The 21,861-nt window shown below is 35.5% G+C and overlaps 2 pseudogenes; both read left to right on the top strand.

Moving 5' to 3' along the window:
* The first annotated feature begins 7,079 nt into the window (after positions 1–7,079).
* On the top strand, positions 7,080–20,820 carry LOC107624905 (INCREASED PETAL GROWTH ANISOTROPY 1-like protein 2; annotated as a pseudogene).
* Positions 7,939–8,636, top strand: LOC148573093 (INCREASED PETAL GROWTH ANISOTROPY 1-like protein 2 pseudogene; annotated as a pseudogene).
* Positions 20,821–21,861: the final 1,041 nt, after the last annotated feature.

Here is a 21,861-nt window from a genome sequence, read left to right as displayed (position 1 = left end):
ATGCTAAAAGCTTCCTGGAAAACATTGAAGATGTGTACCCTGGGTTTTTATGCGCGGTACATAGCAATTTTGAGGATAAGAAAATGGCTAAAAAGGTTGGATATGAAAGTAGAATGAGTGTTATACTTGTGGTAATTTTTGGTATTTTTTAAAATTATGAGAATATACAAATCGAACCCTCCGATTTGTGTTTAAAATTTTTTAAAAGTTTGGAGTACACAAATCGAACCCTCCGATTTGTGTTGAAAAATTAAAAAAAATTGGAGTACACAAATCAGACGGTTCGAGTACAAAAGTCGGACGGTCCGATTTGTGTACCTAAAAATCGAACGGTCCGATTTATACTCCGTACATTAAATCATCCCACATTTTAAAAAAATATCACGGTAGATCACAATTTAAAAAAAAGCATTATTAATCCAATATTAAAAATAAAAAGTGTAAGAAAATTCATATATTTGATACGCCCTAAGGTTTATTTCTGGTAACATTGTCATTTTTCTTCCTTCTATAAAAAAATTTTGCTAACTAGCTATCTTTGGCAGATTGTCTAACCTCAAAGTGGTGGATCAAACAGAGGAGGCTTCAGTATAGTATCCTCAAGTGCCAAAAGCAACATTTGTTTGGATGGACTCTTCAATATGGACCCTTCAGTATAGTGTTGACTTAACATTTATTTTGCATTGACGATCTTCTATGTTTTTACATCTTAGGTAGCGTTTGTTTTTAGAGACACGACAGAACATGATACTGAGACAAAGATAATAGGACGGAGATATTAAAAATTATGTTTTGTGTATTGTGTTTGGATACGATGGATAGGACACTAATGTAACATGTTTGGATACACATGGACAAGATTAAAATATTATATAAAATGACTAAAATAGCCATGTGATTCCAAATTTTCTAGTATAAACTAATTTAATAAAAAATGAGAGTACGTAGGAGTACAGATAATGGGAACTTGAAAAAAATATTTGAAACAGTAAAAAATTTTAATAAAAAATTATATAATAGTATTTATATTAAAATAAAATTTATAAATATAATTATTTTCTTTTTAAATTTATTATTAATATGTAGAAATATATATGGTTAATATTAACAAAAAAAATCTCAGTTTAATTAATAAAAAAATTTGTTTAGGTTAATAAGCCAAATTAATTTTAAATACAAAATCAGTTTTAAAAAAAGAATCCAACGAAAAAAAATTAATTTTTACACATAAAAATCTATTTTTATTTAGAAAACTAATTTTTTTATCTAAAATTTTATTTTTCTTTTTAAAAAATTGATTTTTCTTTAAATTATATAAAATCAATTATAACTTATAAATTATTTTTTAGCATTTTTAAATATCAATTTTACCTTTATAATATTTATCTTTCAAAAGTCTCAAGACTAATTATTTTTATTATTATTTTTATTACAAATCAAATAATATAATATGAGGTTAAAATAATGTTGAAGTAAGAATGATAAAAAAAAAAGAATTATCCAGTCCAGTAAAAATTTCTATAAAAAGGTGAAAGTACTTGAGAAAAAAAGAGAAAGAAGGAGAATGTAGAGATAGAAAAAGAGTATGGAGAAAAAAAGTACATTCTGAGAACGAGCGCAAAATAGGAAAAATAAGAAGGGGGTAACAGTGGAATAATAAAAAATAGCACTATGGACAAAAAAAATTCATAAAAACAGTCCGTGTCCCTCTTCTAAATCCCGTGTCCATCATTGTCCTTCGTAAAAAAGGGGACACAAAAGTATAAAAAACTGTCCCGAAGACAATATGTTTAGTGTCCATGTATTTGCTTCCAAACGCTTTTTAAAGATGTACTGTCCATGTCTCTGTGTCCTGTCTCCGAAAACAAACGCTACCTTAGAGATGTGTGCAATTCAAACTGGATAATTTTGGGCAGGTACATCTCTACATCATCTTGGAACTATCATATGTAATGCAAAATGAACATAATATTAAACCACTCTTCCACCTTAGCCCATGACAACAATAAAGACGTCTCACGGCCCACAAATTCAGCCCAACAGAATACACAAATTAAATTATAATTTAGTCTTTATCTTATCTTATAGTTATCTTTATCTTTATCTCTATCTTATCTGTATCTACTTTTATCTTTCATAGGCCAATACTCTATATATACTTAGTTTTACCTTCATAGTTTACAATTCAATCAATCAACAATCAATAAAATTTTCTTCATCTTTTTCTTTCACAATTCTTTTATTTTCCTATTCTTTCACAATTTTATTATGGTATCAGAGCTCCTCTTGAGCTCTGCTGACATCCATGGATCAAGGAGAAAGGGCACACCAGCAACTTCATCCGGAGCCTCTTTTGGATCTTTCGTCAGCCCAACACTTTTCTTTCATGGCACTTCCTTCCAATGAAGAAGCTCGTCCTTCAAACCAGCTTGAGCTTTTGCCAAGTCCAACTACTCATTATCTTTGTTCTTTCAATGCCTTTTCTACTGTTAACAATTCTTCAAATCGAGATTCATTCTTGAATACTTGGATCATTGATTCTGGTGCCACAGATCACATTGCATCAAATTTGTCTTGGTTTATTTCTTACACACAAATTTCTCCTATTATTGTTCATTTACCAAATGGTTCTCGAACTACTGTTTCTTATAAAGGCATCGTTCAATTTTCACCATCATTGGTTCTTCATGATGTTCTTTATTTACCTCATTTCAACTTTAATATTATCTCTGTTTCAAAAATTACTTCAACACTCATATGTGAACTCACTTTTTCATCTTCTTCTTGCACTCTACAGAGCAACAATTTGGGAACGATTGATTTGGCCAGAATGAGAGAGGGATTATATGTCTTTGAACCCAATTTCGGTAAAAATTCATCCACTACACACTCCATAAATTCCATCCAATCTCCACCCATTACACCTTCCAATATATGGCATTTTCGTTTAGGACACCTTTCTGGACAAAGACTTAATCATTTACATAAACAATTTCCTTTTATCTCTATGCATCATAACGAGGCTTGTGACATTTGTCATCTTTCTAAACAAAAGAAACTTTCATTTTCTCAAAATTTTAACAAAGCCAATGCAAGTTTTGATTTATTACACTTTGACATTTGGGGTCCATTTCGACAAAATTCTATTCATAATCATAAATATTTTTTTACTATTGTTGATGATTTTAGCCGCTTTACATGGGTTATTTTATTAAAATCAAAAGGAGAAGTGCAAAATTAAATAAAAAATTTTATTACTTTAATTGAAACACAATTCAACTCCAAAGTCAAAACTATTCGTTCCGATAATGGACCAGAATTTATTTTACCTGGTTTTTATGCTTCAAAGGGCATTATTCATCAACGTAGTTGTGTTGAAACTCCTCAACAAAATGGAAGGGTAGAATGCAAACATCAACATATTTTGAATATAGCTCGTGCTCTTATGTTTCAATCTAATTTACCATCATCTTTTTTGTCTTATACTGTTGGACATGCTGTTTATTTACTTAATAGAGTTCCATCATCCGCAATTAATTTTAAAACACCATTTGAGATTTTATTCAATCATCCACCAAATTATCATGACCTTAAAGTTTTTGGATGCTTATGTTCTGTTTCTACCCAAATGGTAAACAGATCAAAATTTGATCCAAGAGCTAAAAAGGCTGTATTTATTGGCTTTCAACCTGGTTTTAAAGGGTATATTGTTTATGTTTTAGAAGATAAAAGAATTGAGATTTCTAGAAACGTGATTTTTTATGAAATGATCTTGCCCTTAGTCACAAAAAATGTCCAATTCCAGACACTCAACCCAACATTGCCAAACACAGCTTCTCAAAAACAAGATTCAGTTAGTCTTTCAGTTGAACCATCACCTATACCCATTGATCCAACTCCACCTAGTTCTTTATTTTCTCCAACAACCTCTCCTTCTTCCACACTATCGTTTCCTAACCAAGTTGAACCCATGACAACTGAATCACTTTTAACACTAGACACTAGTCCACCATCACCTTTTCATCCCCTGTCACCTTCTTCACCACCTGAGCAACCCCATCCTCGTCATTCTGACCGGCCTCACCGACCTCCAGCATATCTCTCTGATTACTTGTGTAATTCTTCTCTCATCTCTACAAATCAATCTCCCTCAAAGTGTAAGTATCCTTTATCTTCAGTCATGTCTTTTTCTTCTCTTTCATCTTCACATAAAAAGTTTCTTTTATCTCTACATTCTGACGTTGAGCCAAAGTCTTTTAAGGACGCCAATCAACACTCTAATTGGCGTAGTGCTATGAAAGATGAGTTGGATGCTCTTGAGCAGAACAAAACTTGGCGTCTTGTTGATTGCCCTGCAGGGGTTAAGCCGGTTGGCTGTAAATGGGTCTATCGCATTAAACGCAAGCCTGATGGTTCAATTGATCGATATAAAGCACGCCTTGTGGCTAAAGGGTTCACTCAAACTGAAGGTGTTGATTTCTTGGAAACTTTCTCCCCTATTGTCAAGCATGCCACCATCAGATTAGTTTTGGCATTGGCCTCTATGAAGCGTTGGCCTATACATCAGTTGGATGTCAATAATGCTTTCTTACATGGGGATCTTTCTGAGGATGTTTATATGACTCTGCCACCCGGATTTATATCTCCTCAACCGAATCAATGCTGTAAGCTACTAAAATCACTATATGGTTTACGACAATCTAGTCGTATGTGGTATGACAAACTTTCTCATCTTTTGCTATCTCATGGATATCAGCAGACCTCATCTGATTATAGTTTATTTGTCAAATTCATTGGTGATCAAATTTCTATCCTTTTAGTCTATGTTGACGATATTGTTCTCACTGGTAATTCTATTTCTGAACTTGCTGCCATTAAGTCTATTTTGCACCAACACTTTCGAATTAAAGACTTGGGCCCATTAAAATATTTTTTGGGTATTGAGGTTGCTCAATCAGAGAAGGGAATTTGCTTATCTCAGAGAAAATATTGTCTTGATCTTCTGGAGGATTCTGGTTTATTAGGTGCTAAACCTGCCTCTGTTCCAATGGATAATATCACAAGACTATATCAAGACAAAAGTCCCCTGCTATCCGATCCTTTTATATATCGTCGTTTGGTTGGCCGTCTTATCTATCTCACCAATACTCGACCGGACATCATGTATGCCACTCAACAATTAAGTCAATTCATGGCATCTCCTACTGAATCTCATCTTCAAGCTGCCAAGCATGTGTTACGATATCTGAAAACTAGTCCCGGCAAAGGACTTTTCTTTCCAAGGGAATCAGAAATTCAGCTTCTCGGCTTTAGTGACTCTGATTAGGCCGGATGTCCTGACACTCGACGATCTTTAATAGGTTATTGTTTCTTCTTAGGCAGTTCTTTAGTCTCTTGGAAGACCAAGAAACAAACCACCGTTGCCCACTCATCCACGGAAGCAGAATATCGTGCACTTGCCAACACAACTTGTGAACTTCAATGGATATTAAATGTGTTACAATTTTTACGCATCTCTCCTATCCGCCCACCAGTTTTATATTGTGATAATCAGAGTGCTCTTCATATTGCTGCTAACCCGGTTTTTCATGAACGGACCAAACATTTAGAGGTTGATTGTCACTTGGTTCAACAAAAAGTTCAAGCTGGAGTGATGAAACTTCTCCCAATTTCCTCTTCTGGGCAACTAGCTGACATCTTCACCAAGCCTTTGTCTCCTCAACCCTTCCATCTTAATCTGAATAAGCTTAGTGTTCTTGACATCTTTCATCCTCCAGCTTGCGGGGGCGTATTAAACCACTCTTCCACCTTAGCCCATGACAACAATAAAGACGTCTCACGGCCCACAAATTCAGCCCAACAGAATACACAAATTAAATTATAATTTAGTCTTTATCTTATCTTATAGTTATCTTTATCTTTATCTCTATCTTATCTTTATCTACTTTTATCTTTCATAGGCCAATACTCTATATATACTTAGTTTTACCTTCATAGTTTACAATTCAATCAATCAACAATCAATAAAATTTTCTTCATCTTTTTCTTTCACAATTCTTTTATTTTCCTATTCTTTCACAATTTTATTACATAATGCTTAGTTTCATATGGTAAAATAAACTGGTGGTTCTATTCTGGTTTATATTTATATTTTGTCAAGATTTGAAGTCTGAGGTGGGGGGTCTTGAAGGCTGAGTTGGATAGAGTTAAGGGTTTGAATGTAGAGCTTGAATCAAAGAACAAGAAGCTCAGTGAGGATCTTGCTGCTGCTGAAGCTAAGATGGTAGTAGCTGTTGGTACCAGTGGCAAGGTACGAGAAACTTTGATTGGTTTGTTTTCTTTTGATGTGTTTTACCTGAAAGCATGGAATGTGTCATAATTCATTGTTACTTATCTTGTTTTTCTCTTTATGATATAAAGGGTGGTTAATCCATGTGTTAAGAGTCATCATTCACTATCTAAAATAGTTTCTTTATTTCAATGGTTTTAACTTTCAATTCATATGGTGGAACAAAAAAGAGATTATATATATATATATATATTTATGGATTTGGATTCTCTAAAGTTTGAATTTTATTTTAGAGAGTAAAGTGTGATCTTCTATCCTTAAATAGTTTCTCTTTCATATTTATTTTTGGTCCCACCTATGAAATCAATAGTGAGAGATCACACTTTATTCTCTAAAGTGAAATTCAAACTTTAGAGGATCAAAATCCTATATATATATATATATATATATATGTTTTTATAAACTCTACTTGTTTTTGCTGAATGAAGGAGGCAATTGGGGAGCACCAGAGCCCCAAATTCAAAGACATACAGAAACTCATTGTCATTGCTGATAAATTGGAAAGGTCTAAAGTGAAAAAAAAAGCTACTCCTGAAGCGATTTTTCGTAAAGCTTCTTCAATACCGTCTCCTACGACAACAATTCATGTTAATTCTGAATCCAAAAGTATAGAAAGAAAGTCTCCACCAAACCAGTGCTTGCCACCATCAATGGCGTTGAATTATTTCACTCCTTAAAGAATCATGATATGAAGAGAGACATAAAAGGGCCTCTGAATCATCCGTAACCGGTAGCGATTAGTGCACGCAGTAGCATTGTTGGAGAAATTCAGAACCGTTCAGCTCATCTTTTAGCAGTTAAGTATTGTGTGATTATTACACTTTCTAGTTCCTGTTTCTTTTTTCACCTCAAAATTATGTACTGCTAGTTGATGACTAATGAATTACCATACTTTCTAGATAAGGGTAGACAATGAAACAAAAGGGGAGTTCATCAATGACCTTATAAAAAAGGCGGTAGATGCAGCCTACATGGACATTGAAGAAGTCTTAAAGTTTGTTGATGGAATGATGGGCTTGATGGTGAACTATCCTCATTGGTACATTTCTCAGAAAATTATTGATCTGGTGGGCCAATGGCTCTCTATATGATACTTCATTAATCATTTTTAAGTTATTATAATTACTATAAAACCATTGTTTTAATAGAATTTCTGAGAAGGTGAGCCTTGGTGCAACAGTTTAGTGTCTTGTGATTTCTGACTTGGAAATCAAGGATTGTAATATTTGAAAATGGTTAGAATTTTCAACTTTGCTTCTTACTGGCTTTGTCTTGTGTATTCTACAGGTGGATGAGCGCGCTGTCTTGAGACATTTCAAGTGGCCTGAGAAGAAAGCCAATGCGCTGCGAGAGGCTGCGGTTGAGTATCGGGAGCTTAAGCTATTAGAACAGGAGATTTCCTCCTACAAGGAGCTGCCTTGAAAAAAATGGCCAGCCTCTTAGACAAGTAAGATTTATGTCAAGATAACAGTATTCCTATTTAATAATCTTCTTATGCCTTATTTCATCTCATTGTGATAGGTCTGAACTGAGCATACAGAGGCTAATCAAGCTGCGAAATTCTGTCATGCGTTGTACCAACCGTACACATTCCAACCGCTTGGATGTTCGATTCGGGGATAATGAGCCAGGTAAATTTCTTACTCTGAAGTGAGAACAAAGATTGAAATATGGTAAATGGTTTGCTTTAGGTTTATCATTACTCTGGTAGGGAATAATTATAGTTACTGATTATTCGAAATTTATCAACATAGAACTTGATCTAGTAGTTGATTCACTGATCTGTTTGTTTCTACACATTATATGCACTAGTTTCAATTCTCAAATAACATGTATTTTCCTTTATCTAGAGATATATCATTTCTTCTCTTGGAAGATATGGTTCCTTCAATTGTTAACTTTGTAGATTAGTAATAGTAAAGTGTATTCACAAATTTCACACTCATAAGTGAACTTCAAAGCTGCAATTATAAAACTTGATGAAATAAATACACAATCCATGCAGATAAAGCAGGCTTCCATGACTCTAGCCAAGATGTACATGAAAAGAGTGACAATGGAGCTCGAATCCAACTGGAACACAGACAGAGAATCTAGCCAAGATTCTCTTCTGCTTCAGGGTGTTCATTTTGCATACAAAGCCTATCAGGTAACATTTGACATCTGCACGGGTATCAAATTCTCGACTTAACTCCTACTTTTACAAACTTACAAGTTTTTGCGAATTTTAATGATTAATAACAAACTTTTATATTGGCATAAGACTTTGGTTGATCTAGTGTTTTAAATTTAGATGACATTTTAAAGTTTATATTAGATGATAATTATGTTTTAATGTGTTTATTTATATTTTATTTATTATTTTATTATAAAACGATTATTCCGATTGGACCAATAAACTAGTAACTAGAGTGGTTTGATAATTGGTCTGGTTTTCAGAACCTTAGTTGCTGGATTTTCAATGTGAATTGGATTTGTCCGGCCTGTGGCATGCCAAAAAAGATCCCTTCTTTCTTTCTCATTTTCTCTATAATCAGCCTAGCTCTAGGGTGTATATTATATAATAATATAAAATATAATAAAAAATAGTATTCATAAATTAAAATCAGCCATTAAAATCAGTCATCAATGTATTTATGTATAAATACATATGTGATTTAATTTATTTTTAATGTGTATTTTTATTTCAACATATATTTTATACTAATAGTTGACTTTAGTGGCTAATTTTAATGTACATGTAGCATTTTTTTTGGTGACTAAACAAGGAAAGAAACAAAGCAAAAACTATTCTAAATCCGAGCGGATGATTCGTTGGAGATCAACACTAGGCTCAGACCAAATAACATGATTAGAGTTACTCTTGGCACCATATTTAGCCATCCAATCCGCAGCTCTATTTGCTTCTCGGGACACCCATTCAACGTGAACAAGCCAATGACGAGATAAAAGCTCCTGAATCTTGTGAACCAAATCTGTTACTTCAGATGGATACCCACTTGTAAGCTCATGCATGATGGGCAGAATGTCAAGGCAATCTGTTTCACATATAATATCCCTCAAACCGCAATCCCAAGCTAAAACCAGCCCCCTCCAAGCAGCAAATAATTCACATCTGATTATAGACCAAGGGGGAATGCTTCCAGAGCAGCCCGAGATCCAATCTCCCTTAGAATCTCTAATAATACACCCAAATCCCGCTAAATTTGAATCCATATACAAGCTTGCATCATAATTAACTTTAAAACTATTGCCTACCGGTGGTTCCCAACACAGGCAATTTCGGAGAGACCTAAAGACATTGCTTCGATTCCTGTAAACCTGTAAGTCCTTGGCGGTAATTCTGGCCAAGGCAACAACCTTATGATCTGTCCAAGGGTTGTCAGTGTTGAATATGTCATTGCACCTATGTCTCCATACCCACCAAAGCCCTGCACCAAAGGACGCCTCATTGTTAGCCAAGGTCTTCCGAAACCACTCTTCAAGAGCAGTACCAGCCGTCGAGTCCAGGATACTAGGATCCAACATATACCAGATTACCTTTGATCGTTCACAGTCTCTAAGGCAATGCTCCATAGTCTCCTGCGCCTTGTTACATCTCTTACACATATCTGAAGAAGCTAAATGCCGCTTGAATCGAAAGGTCTCAGTTGGTAGAGCATCATGTAAGCTAAGCCACATAGTAAATTTGAACTTCTCTGGAATGTTTGTGTTCCACAACCAGTTCCAATTACTGTTGGCATTCCAATTTAATGTTTTCTTTAATAACCATTTGTAACCCTCCCTTGCACTATACTTTTTTGTTGCTGCAGGCCACCACTCCCACTGTGGCTCCAACTCAGTCAAACTAGGATATCTCAGACCACAAATAAACTGCTTAATCTCATGTGGAATAGGCGTGGTAAGACTATCAACCTCCCAAGACACCCCTTTCCACAAGTCAGCCACCATGAAATCTGATTCAGAAATATGTACATAAGGAACAAGGTTGCAAAGCTTACCAAATGGAGTCCAATCATCATACCAAACTGATTTGTGGACATCTCCAATATTCCAATGAAGCCCTTCCTTGAGATGCTCATAGGCACTAACAATGTTCTTCCAGGTAGCCGATGAAGAATTTCTACTGTTTCCGTTCATACCAGATTGATTCCTGAGATATTTATGCTTCAGAACCTGCACCCATAACTTCTCGCTATTATTTAGACAATCCCATACCAACTTTCCCAGAAGCGCCATGTTAGCACAGGAAGTATCCCTAATACCCAATCCTCCTGCCTTTTTAGGAGTTATGGCGACCTCCCACCTGATCAGAGGCAGCCCTTTTCCAGTCGCTTGGCCTTTCCACAAGAATTGTCTCATCAAGGAATCAATTTTATTACATGCATACTTCGGGAGAAGAGAAATTTGCATTTCATAAACTGGGATAGAGGCCATAACCGATTTAACAAGACAAAGCCTCCCTGCCTTATTCAGTAGGCGTCCTTTCCAACTGGAGAGCTTTCTCGAAATTTTTTCAATAATCTCCTGAGCCGTCTTCCTGGAAGCTCTGGCATGACCGATGTTAATTCCCAGGTATTTACCCAAATCATTGCAGAACCGGATGTTAGAGACCCCTGAGAGAACCTCTTTTCTCCTCTCCGACACCCTCTTGGAACACTGGGCCTTTGACTTATGAAGATTTACCTTTAAACCTGACGCTCTAGAAAACAAGTCCAAACAATGCATGACCTCTATTACTTGAGCTTTTGATGCCTTACAGAAAAGCAAAAGATCATCTGCAAACATCAAATGAGAGAGTCGTGGTCCATTCCTAGAAACTGCAACTGGGTTCCACAAACCTTGGGAAACTCTATGAGAGATAAAGCAGGCAAGCATTTCCATACAGAGTACAAACAGATAAGGAGACATAGGATCTCCTTGCCTCAACCCTCTCTTTGGATTGAAATTTTGGAGCCTGTTCCCATTCCACAAAACTGCCAACGAAGAGGAAGTCACACAATTCAATATAAGATTAATGGTAGCCTTTGGAAACCCAAACCGGACCAAAGTAGCTTCCAGAAAACGCCAGTCTACCCTGTCATAAGCTTTTTCCAAATCAATCTTGAATGCCATGGTCCCTTTTCGAGACTTGGTGTTCCTCATGAAGTGCATAATCTCTTGAGCAATGATAATATTCTCTGTGGTTCCTCTTCCTGGAATGAACCCTCTTTGCAAAGGACCAATGATCTCCGACAGGAAAGGTCTGAACCTGTTAACTAGAACCTTTGTGACAATTTTATAAATTACATTACATAAGCTAATAGGCCGAAACTCCCGTAAGGAAGAGGGAACTTCCACTTTAGGAATTAGAACAATGAGAGTATCGAAAATAGCCGCATTCAATGGCTCACCCTCAAAGGCTCGCTTGACCAGTCTACACACATCGTTGCTAAGAGAGTCCCAGAACTCTTTGTAGAAAATTGCTTGAAATCCATCTGGCCCTGGGGCTTTAAATGAACTCATGGTCATCACAACTCTTTTAACCTCTTCAGACGTCACCGGTTCCACTAACTTTTGACAAGCCTCAGTACTAAGAGACGGGCAAGGAAAAGGCCCCATGGCGTCCAGGTCAATATCCTCCCTTGTAGAAAAGAGCTTTTGAAAGAAAGAATTTGCCGCCATTTCTAGAGTCGTAGTCTCCGTGGTCCAAGACCCATCCTCCAAAAATAACTCATGAATTTTGTTCCTCTTTCTCCTGATAACTGTCTGCAGATGAAAAAATTTTGTATTTCTGTCTCCACATCTCACCCATTGTTCTCTAGATTTTTGATACCACAACAACTCTTCTTGAAGAAGGACATCATTCAGTTCCTGATGCAAAACTTGCTCTTTGATCCTAAGCTGTTGATCCTCCCGACTTTCCAGAGTAATCTGAACGTCATTCAAAAGCCTCTCCAACTCCCTTTTCTTAACAAAAATATTGCCAAAAACCTTTTTATTGAAGCTAGTTGCATCTTTTTGAACCTCCAACAAACATTTAACTACATCCGGAGCTCCTCTATTCCAAGCTGTATCAACAACATTCCTAAAAAGAGGATGAGTCATCCACGCAGCCTGGAATCTGAACGGACGATGGCCCTTGGTAGCCCTCTTTGCCATCTTGCACCTAGTGAATAATGGGCAATGATCAGAGTGAAGGCGCGCCAGCACCTCAGTATAAGCCTCCGGAAACATTAGTCGCCAGTCCTGGTTGATGACTGCTCTATCAAGCTTCTTGGCCACCTGCACCCCACCTTTCACCTTCCTGTACCAAGTGAATCTTCTCCCAATAGCCCCCATATCAAACAGCCCACAATCCTCCAATATTTCCGCAAATTGTTCTGCTCTGGCAAGTCTAAATTGCCCCCCTCTAACTTCACTCTGCAACAAAACATCATTAAAGTCCCCTAACACAATCCAAGGTCCGTGGATCATATTAGCAATCCTTGTCAAGTCACCCCACAGTTCTTTACGCCGATGTATATGCGGATTAGCATACACCGCACTGCAGTAACTAGATGTATTGCCCATAGTGATTTCAAAACTGATACATTGATCAACTACATCCAATACTCTCACAGAAATATTTGAATTAGAACATAGAACCCAGATACCCCACTATGACCATTAGCCTCAACAATACCAACACCCTGGTAACCTAGATTATTCCAAAAAGATTTCATCCTCTCGAAAGCAATATGGGTTTCAAACAGAATGAAAAAAGTAGGATGAAATTTATTCGCTAACTCCTTACTATGAACCCGGGCCAATTTATTAGAGGCACCTCTAATATTCCAAAATAGAAAGCTTAAATCTAAATAATCCATAAAAGAATTTAGATATATAATTTAGATATACGAAAATTAATAAATATTAATAATATATAAATAACATTTCTGAACTAGTTTTAGGATTTCACTCTAATCCATAATTTTCCTTCAGAGTGAAACGGTGAGAGGCTGAGAGCACAGAGCACTAAGAGTAGAACTTCTTTCCCAAGACTCCAACGCCAAAATTAACCCGTCTGCCGCCGTCAGCAAGGCTTCTTCTTCTTCTTCTTCTTGTGAGTGAGTGAAACGGTGAGACCAGAGACCAGAGCATCAGAGCTTCTTTTTCTCCAACGCCTGAATTTACCCGTCGTCCTTCTGTTATCGTCGCAGCTTCCATTGATAGCATCACATCTTCTGTTGACCGTGTCGCAGCTTCTTTTCCGTGTAATTTTCTCCCTCTCTCTCTCTCTTGTTGTCTCTCTTTCTCTGTCAAGATCATGGTTATGAAAAATCAAATTAGACCGGTCGGTCGAAGCGGTCCGACTGAAAACTAGATGTCTCCACCATAGTTGTAAAAATTGGACCGGATCGGCTGGTTCGATCGGAAAACCGATGAACCGGACCTTGTACCGGTCCGATTTGGTATATTGACCGCTTAAGAAAATGAACTGGTCAAAACCGATACGAACCAATCAAATCGGTCAAAATTGACACGAACCAAAATCAAATCGGTCCAGTCAACCTGCGCGCCGATGACGTCAGCATGCGGGTTGTTAAATTTGGAAAAATACATTGCAGGGGGTAGGAGTCAAACCTGAGTCTTTTGAATTGAAGACCAAGTTGACAACCACTGCGCTACCCGTTTCTCTAGTATTGTTAATGCTTTTTATAATATATATTTCAATTTTTTATAACTAATACATATATATATACACATGGAAATACTTAACTCAATATTTTTTAAATTAATTATTTTTTAATTGAAGTACAAATTAATTAATTTTAAAATAAAAATAATAATGAATATAAAAATAAAATAAAAATTATTTATTCTGAGAAAAAATTAATTTATTATAATTATTTAATTATACAAAAATATTTAGACCTTGAAATTATTCTTTAGATATAATTCATAGATTGTTATTCTTATTGTGTCTAATTAAGATACTATATAGTAGTATGAACTAATTATATGTCTATTTTTGTATTAGTTATTTATAGAATTCGACTTAATTGTTCTTAAAATGTTAGTAAAAATATGTATTTTTTAAAATTTAATTTTAAGTTTTTGACTATTTTTATTTTTTATTTATATAGTACCGAGTCAACCGGTCTCACCAGTGACTCACCAGTTGAACCAGTGATCTAATAACTTGACCGGTTCGATTACCAATTCGGTTCTGACAACTATAATCTCTACAGTTCAGTTGAAATAGAAAAACCACAATAAAAATCGTTGGATCGCTAAACCGGCCAGAAATTAACCGGTTGAACCGAACTGGAACCCGGGAGGCTTACATAAAGTGATGTCGTTTTTGAAATTGAAAAAAGGAAAACGGTAGGCCGAGAACGCATTCTCCCTTCTCCACTTCTCCACAAAACAAAAAGAAAGCTAAAGCTTGAAAGTGAGAAACCCTGGCTTCTCCACCGCCGCCGCAAGGGCTAGCGCTGTCCATCGCGCCCAAGCACCATTGTCACATGGATTGCTGCAAGGATTTCCGCCGTCTCGTCCGTCGCAGTTTCTTCTTCGAGCTCAGTGTTAGTCCCTGGTGCTCCGTCGCACTCCAGCCGTCGTCCGTCACTCTCCTGCCGTTGTCTATCGTGCTCAGGTACCATCGTTTTTGTCTGGGCATGGTGCTCGAAGTCCCAACTCACCAATCGCAGCTTCTTCCTCGAGCTTGGCGTCTACGAGTCTGCTCTTCGTTTGCTCAGCCGTAGGACTACCACTGTCCGTCATCGTTCTCGTCGTCTGGCCTCCGTCTCCGTCGCACTTCTGCCCCTCAGCTCAGACTGCGTAGAAGTCAGAACAAAGGAGTGAGCCAAACAAAAACGGAAACCCTAGCTTCACCGCCCCAAGGAGTGAGCCACCGCCGCCGTCCGTCGAAGTCAGGGCCTTCTCTGTTCGTTCCGTCGGGGTTCTCCAAGAACAACCCCTATTGGCTCTCGGTCCTCGTTCTCTACCGTCGACGTCGTCTGCTCACAGTCGTCCTTCGAAGGTCAGTGCTCACTGTTAGTGATTGTTCCTCGTTTGCTCAGCCGCGCTTCTGCGCCGTCCGTCGTACTGCTCGTCGCCTGGTCTCGGTCTCTGTCTCCGTCGTGCTTCTGCCCCTCTGCTCAGACTGCTCGGAACGAAGGTAATGGTTTGATTTTTTTTTTAAATTTTCGTTCTCTGTTCTTCATTCTTTACTCAGAACATTTAATCTTTTTGGATTAGCTGTATTATACTCTATTTTCTTGTTTTGGATTGAATCATTGAATGATTAGTTGATTTATTTTGCTGGTTAATCTTTGTTAAAATTATGCTGATTTAGTTGATTTAGTTCCCGGGTTAACCTTGTTAATCTTCATTAAAATTGTGCTGCTGCCTTTTGTTTTGTGTTTTGTGACTCAATTGTGCTTAGATTTTGACTGTGTTGATGACTTAATTGTGCTTAGATTAAATGACTAATTGATTATTGATTAGCTAGGGCTGTTTTGCTGTGTTTCTGTTGTGTTTTGTGATTTTTATATATAGTGATGTGCTGTTGTTTTGTTAGTTAATTGTTGTTAGTAATTTTAATCTGTTGAGTTTGATTTTAGTTAGTTAGTAGAACTTAGATTTAGTTTTCTGTTTGAATGGATTAGGATTATTAGTTGTGGTATGCTGCTGGTAGGTTTAGGGTTATTAGTTGTGTAAGACTGCTGGAAGTGTTTGTGAAATTCTGTTGCTTGGTGGATATTGCTGTTGAACTTGGTTGAATGTGGTTAACTATTTGGTTAGTTATTAACTGATTACTGATTGTGCTGAAATTGATAGTATGCTACTGATTTTTTGTATCATTCTTAGTAAATTTGTATGAATTGAGGTTTAAAGAATGCTTGTTTTGTGAGAAGAAGTTGAAATTTTGGTTGAATGACATTCTTTTGAATAAGGTTCTAAACTGATTTTACATTTTTAATACGTATGCATGCCTAGTGTTTGCCAAATTACCTCGAGGTTTTGATTAAAAAGTTTGGTCAATTCCTTGAGCTCAATGCTTGTCTTCCACTCGTTATAACTATTTGCATTGATGTGAATGTGCTATGCTAATTGACCAAAATTTTTGACACTTTTTGAATGTTTGAGGTCTTTTTCCCAGGGATGGCAAAACGGGTCAAGCCCGCCGGGCTGATCCGCTAAACCTGCTAAAAAGGCGGGGCTAGGATTTGGAACCCGCCAAATTAAAAAAAATCCGCCAAACCCGCACCGCCAAATTGGTGGGTTTTGGCGGGGCGGGCCGGTCCGCCGGGCCGAAGATTTTTATTTTTTTATTAAATAAAAGAGTGATTACTATTATAAAATTAATAATTATAGAATTTTTAAACACCTTTTTTCATTTTTTGTTTTTATTCTTCTTTTAGTTATTAACTTTATTTATTTTATTTTACAATTTCGTATATATGCTCAAATTATGTGACTTGTTTTTTAAAATAAAGATGATTCTATTGACAAATATTATTTTGAACAATTTTATTGAAGTTAAAAATTAAAAAAAAATAGTAAAAAAATTATATTATAATTTGACTATTTTTTATTTGTATTTGATTTTTTAATTATTATTTTTTGGTTAATTTTAATTAATTTTATTTTTCAAAAAAAAAAAAGAAGAGTCAAGCGGGCTAGCCCGCCAACCCGCCAATCTGCCATAAAGCGGGGCGGGCTAGCATTTTGAACCCATTTTAGTTGGCGGGGCGGGTCGGTTCGCCCCGTTTATGGGTCGGGCCTTGGCGGGGCGGGACGGGTTGGGGCGGGCGGGCCTGCTTTGCCACCCCTACTTTTTCCCAATAACACAAGATTAACGATTGATCCTATGTAACCCCATTTGATTAACTTTTGTTTGTTTAATTGGTTTTGGGTTATATTAGGCGTGAAATTTTATTTTTTGACATTAACCTTGTGGTATTGGTTGTGAAAGCTTTTTGGTGTTTGAACATGCTATGTACACTTTAATTGAACATTGTTCTTGTTTGTTTCATATTTTTATTCACCAATTGCTTGTGAATGTGCCTCTATGCATATCTTGAATTCCAAGTTGCATGGTGTAGCTACTATGTAATTCAAATGATCGATTCTTGTTAGGGATGTAATTAAGAATGATATTTAGTTAAATTCTTTTGTTGCTAAAAAATTATCAGAGTTGAATTTGTTATTGATTATCATCAATAAACTTTGAATATGTAAATTGAGAAAGTATTTTGTATCAGTGACTAATTTACTATATTTTTTTGCATCATTAGTTATGTTTAAGAATTGATACTTGATTTTTATTAGTATGTTTGTGAAGACATGTATTTAAACTTTTAATTTTATTTTTATAATTTTATATTTTTATTTAATTATGATCAGATCAATAACAAAACTGAACAAAAAAGATAGGAAGAGAAGAAGAGAAGTTAGATTATGTGAGGTTTCAAAGATTGAGAGAGCAAGTTTAAAGATAGATGAGATGTTTCAAAAATTCTGACATTGCCCACAGAATTTTTATTACGAGGATTGATTTATTTTGACAGAATAATGGGTACAAAGAAACAACAGTCTTCATGTAAGAGAATTACAATATAAACTTAGAAGGTATTTAGACTCATGATGGGAGTAAATTCAAGATGTATGTAAAACAATTTTTAAAAGGACTGTCAACATTAGATAAACAGAAGAATATGTGTTATGGGAAAATAGGTTTGGACCAAAGATACAATTTTGTGATATTTGGAAACAGAGCCCTTATTATAAGAGTAAAGAAATGATACTTTTCTAATACAGTGCACAAAGATAAAATTATTTTCGATGAGATGACTAGTCTACATGAAGTTTTATTATCTTCATGGAATCTTGGTCCACTTCCAATAGAACTTGACATGTTTTTAAAGTTTTTACTAGAGTAAGTTAATCTATTCTTTTAATTAGTATATTATTTTATTTGAATTTCGTATATATTTTATAGATAATATTTATTACTATTATTTCATGGTTAAATCACGAAAAATGATATTTTGTCATCCCTATTTTTGAAGTTATCAATAGAAATCATATTATTTTGTTTAGCTTTACAAATATTTGAATGATCATTTAAGGTGAATTAACAAAAATAAAAGAGCCTTGATGTCAATAGATGTTAGAAAAGAACTTTTTCATCATTATATATCAATGGCGAAAAAGTTATTTTCTAATTTCTATTGACTCGAAGACTCTTTTATTTTTATCAAATCGCCTCAAATGATCATTTAAATATTTGTGAAGCTGAACAAAATAATATGATTTCTGTTGATAACTTAAAAAGATAGGGATGACAAAATATCATTTTCCATGATTTAGCCATGAAATAATAGTAATAAATATTATCTATAAAATATATACGAAATTCAAATAAAATAATATACTAATTAAAAGAATAGATTAACTTACTCTGATAAAAACTTTAAAAACATGTCAAGTTTTATTGGAGGTAGACCGAGATTCCATGAAAATAATAAAACTTCATGTAGACTATTCATCTCATTCAAAATAATTTTATTTTTGTGCACTGCATTAGAAAAGTATCATTCCTCTACTCTTATAATAAGAGCTCTGTTTTCAGATATTACAAAATTGTATCTTTGGTCCAAGCTTATTTTCCCATAACACATATTCTTCTGTTTATATAATGTTGACGGTCCTTTTAAAAATTGTTTTACATACATCTTGAATTTACTCCAATCATGAGTCTAAATACTTTCTCAGTCTATATTGTAATTTTCGTACATGAAGACCGTTATTTCTGTCCCCATAATTCCTGTCAAAATAAATCAATCTGCGTAAAAAAAAATTCTGACAACAATGTCAGAATTTTTGAAACATCTCATCTGTCTTTGAACTTATTCAAATCCAAAGACATACAGAAATTCTGACAAATTGGGAAGGTCTAAAGTGAAAAAACAAGCTGCTCTGGAAGCAATTTTTCGTAAAGCTTCTTCAATATCATCTCTGACGACAACAATTCATGTCAATTCTAAATCCAAAAGTATAGAAAAGAAAGTCTCCACCAAACTAGTGCTTGCCACCATCAATGCCGTCTCAGCGTTTGGCAAATTTAGCTAGCGCCCAAAAGGCCCCACCACTTGTTGAACTATTTCACTCCTTAAAGAATCATTGATATGAAGAGAGACATAAAAAGGGCCTCTGAATCATCTGCAACCGGTAGCGATTAGTGCACACAGTAGCATTGTTGGAGAAATTCAAAACCGTTCAGCTCATCTTTTAGCAGTTAAGTATTGTGTCAATAGTATTTTACAAGTGGATGAGCATAATAGTATTCCTATTTAATATTCTTCTTATGCCTCATTGTGATAGGTCTGAACTGAGCATACGGAGGCTAATCAAGCTGCAAAATTCTGTCATGCGTTCGTACCAAGCGTACACATTCCAACCGCTTGGATGCTCAATTCGGGGATAATGAGCAAGGTAAATTTATTTTTAACATATTTTTTCTCTAAAGTGAGAACAAAGATTGAAATATGGTAAATTGTTTGCTTTACGGTTATCTTTACATTGGTAGTAGGGGGATAATTATAGTTAGTGATTATCCGAAATTTATCAACATAGAACTGGATCTAGTAGTTGATTCACTGATCTGTTTGCTTTTACACATTATATGCAATGCACAAGTTTCAATTCTCAAATGACATGTATTTTCCTTTATCTAGAGCTATATCATTTCTTCTCTTGGAAAAAAGATATTGTTCCTTCAATTGTTAACTTTGTAGATTAGTAATAGTAAAGTGTATTCACAAATTTCACACTCTCATAGTAAACTTCAAAGCTGCAATTATAAAACTTGATGAAATAAATACACAATCCATGCAGATAAAGCAGGCTTCCATGACTCTAGCCAAGATGTACATGAAAAGAGTGACAATGGAGCTCGAATCCAACTGGAACACAGACAGAGAATCTAGCCAAGATTCTCTTCTGCTTCAGGGTTCATTTTGCATACAGAGCTTATCAGGTAACATTTGACATCTGCACGGGTATCAAACTCTCGAGTTAACTCATACTTTTACAAACTTACAAGTTTAGGTCACGAAATAGAGTCTATGCACTGTCGAACCAAATTTTTTGACATCTTGATTGTTGTAGTTTGCTGGAGGCCTAGACTCGGAAACACTGCACGCTTTCGAAGAGATAAGGCAACGCATACCGGGACACCTTGCAGCAGGATCTCGAGAACTTTTGGCTGGCATACCAATGGCAATCATCATGAAAAGCCATTGATTTTCTTCTACTATGCTCTTTTGGACTCTTGGTTGTCACCACCAAAAGCTGGAATACTAACATTCATTACTATTATTTTTTTTGTTTTCCTCCTTATCTATCTCCCTCCAATGGTCCCAAAACAGAAGAGATAACAAAAATGGAGAAACACCACATATTCACATCACAATCATGCATGAGATGAGGTTGACCTTTATGAAGAGGGAATGGCTAATATGTGATACGTAAAAATTTATTTTCACGTAATTACCGGCAAGTATACCGGGTCGTATCAAATAATAAAACTCACTAAGAGTGAGGTCGATCCCACGGAGATTGGTAGATTAAGCAACTTTAGTTAAATGATAGATTTAGTCAAGCAAACATGGTTTTGATTTCATGAGATTTGTGATTTCTGAACATAATTGCAAAAATTTAAATGGCAAGGAATTTAAAGAACTAGAATAAAGAAGAACAATGAAAGTAAAAAACTGAAACTTAAAATGCAAAAAACTTAAATGACATTAAAGGTAGCTTGCAAGAAAGTAAAGATTGCGGAATTATAAAGAGCAGAAGAGTAGATTGCAAGAATTAGATAAACAGAATGTAAATGGCAAGAATGATAAATTGCAAGAAGATAAAAGGGAATTGGGTAATGGGTATTCAAAATAACTAAAGAACAAAAGAAATGAGAATTAATGATGGAAAGGATCATTAAGGATCGGAGATGCAAATTCTCATGAATTGATGTTGATCAATTTCTTCTCAATCATGGGTATAGATCCATGGCAAATTATGGTTAATTGAGTCCCAATCTCTTGGTAACTCAATTTCTCTCAACACAACCAATTGTCACTCTCGTGATCTAATTGTTCATGAGAAGAGATGAAGTTCAATTCCTAATCCAAGCCACACAACTTCCAGAATCTCAACTAAGGGAGGTTACATCTCACATACCAACCAAAGTGTATTGATAAAGGAAATCATGAAAGGATGAACTCTAAACTGAATTATGTAGCTCCTTTCTTAAATTCACCACATAATTCATATAGATTAATCCCTCTCTCGATGGTGATTGAATCTGTGAAGAACAAGAGTTTCCTTTTAGATGAACCACTTGAATTGAGAAGGAAAAGAAAAGTTATCAACTCATTCAAATGAGCAGAGCTCTTCCCCCTAATGAAAGTGGGGTTTAGTGAATCATAGCTCCAATTTCAACAACAATTGCAAAGATGAAAATTAAACTAAGTGTAGAG

This window comes from Arachis ipaensis, chromosome B2, assembly GCF_059453495.1.
Source record: "Arachis ipaensis isolate K30076 ecotype BB chromosome B2, ASM5945349v1, whole genome shotgun sequence".
In the NCBI taxonomy this organism is placed as follows: Eukaryota; Viridiplantae; Streptophyta; class Magnoliopsida; order Fabales; family Fabaceae; genus Arachis; species Arachis ipaensis.
This window is presented reverse-complemented; position numbering and strand designations above follow the sequence as displayed.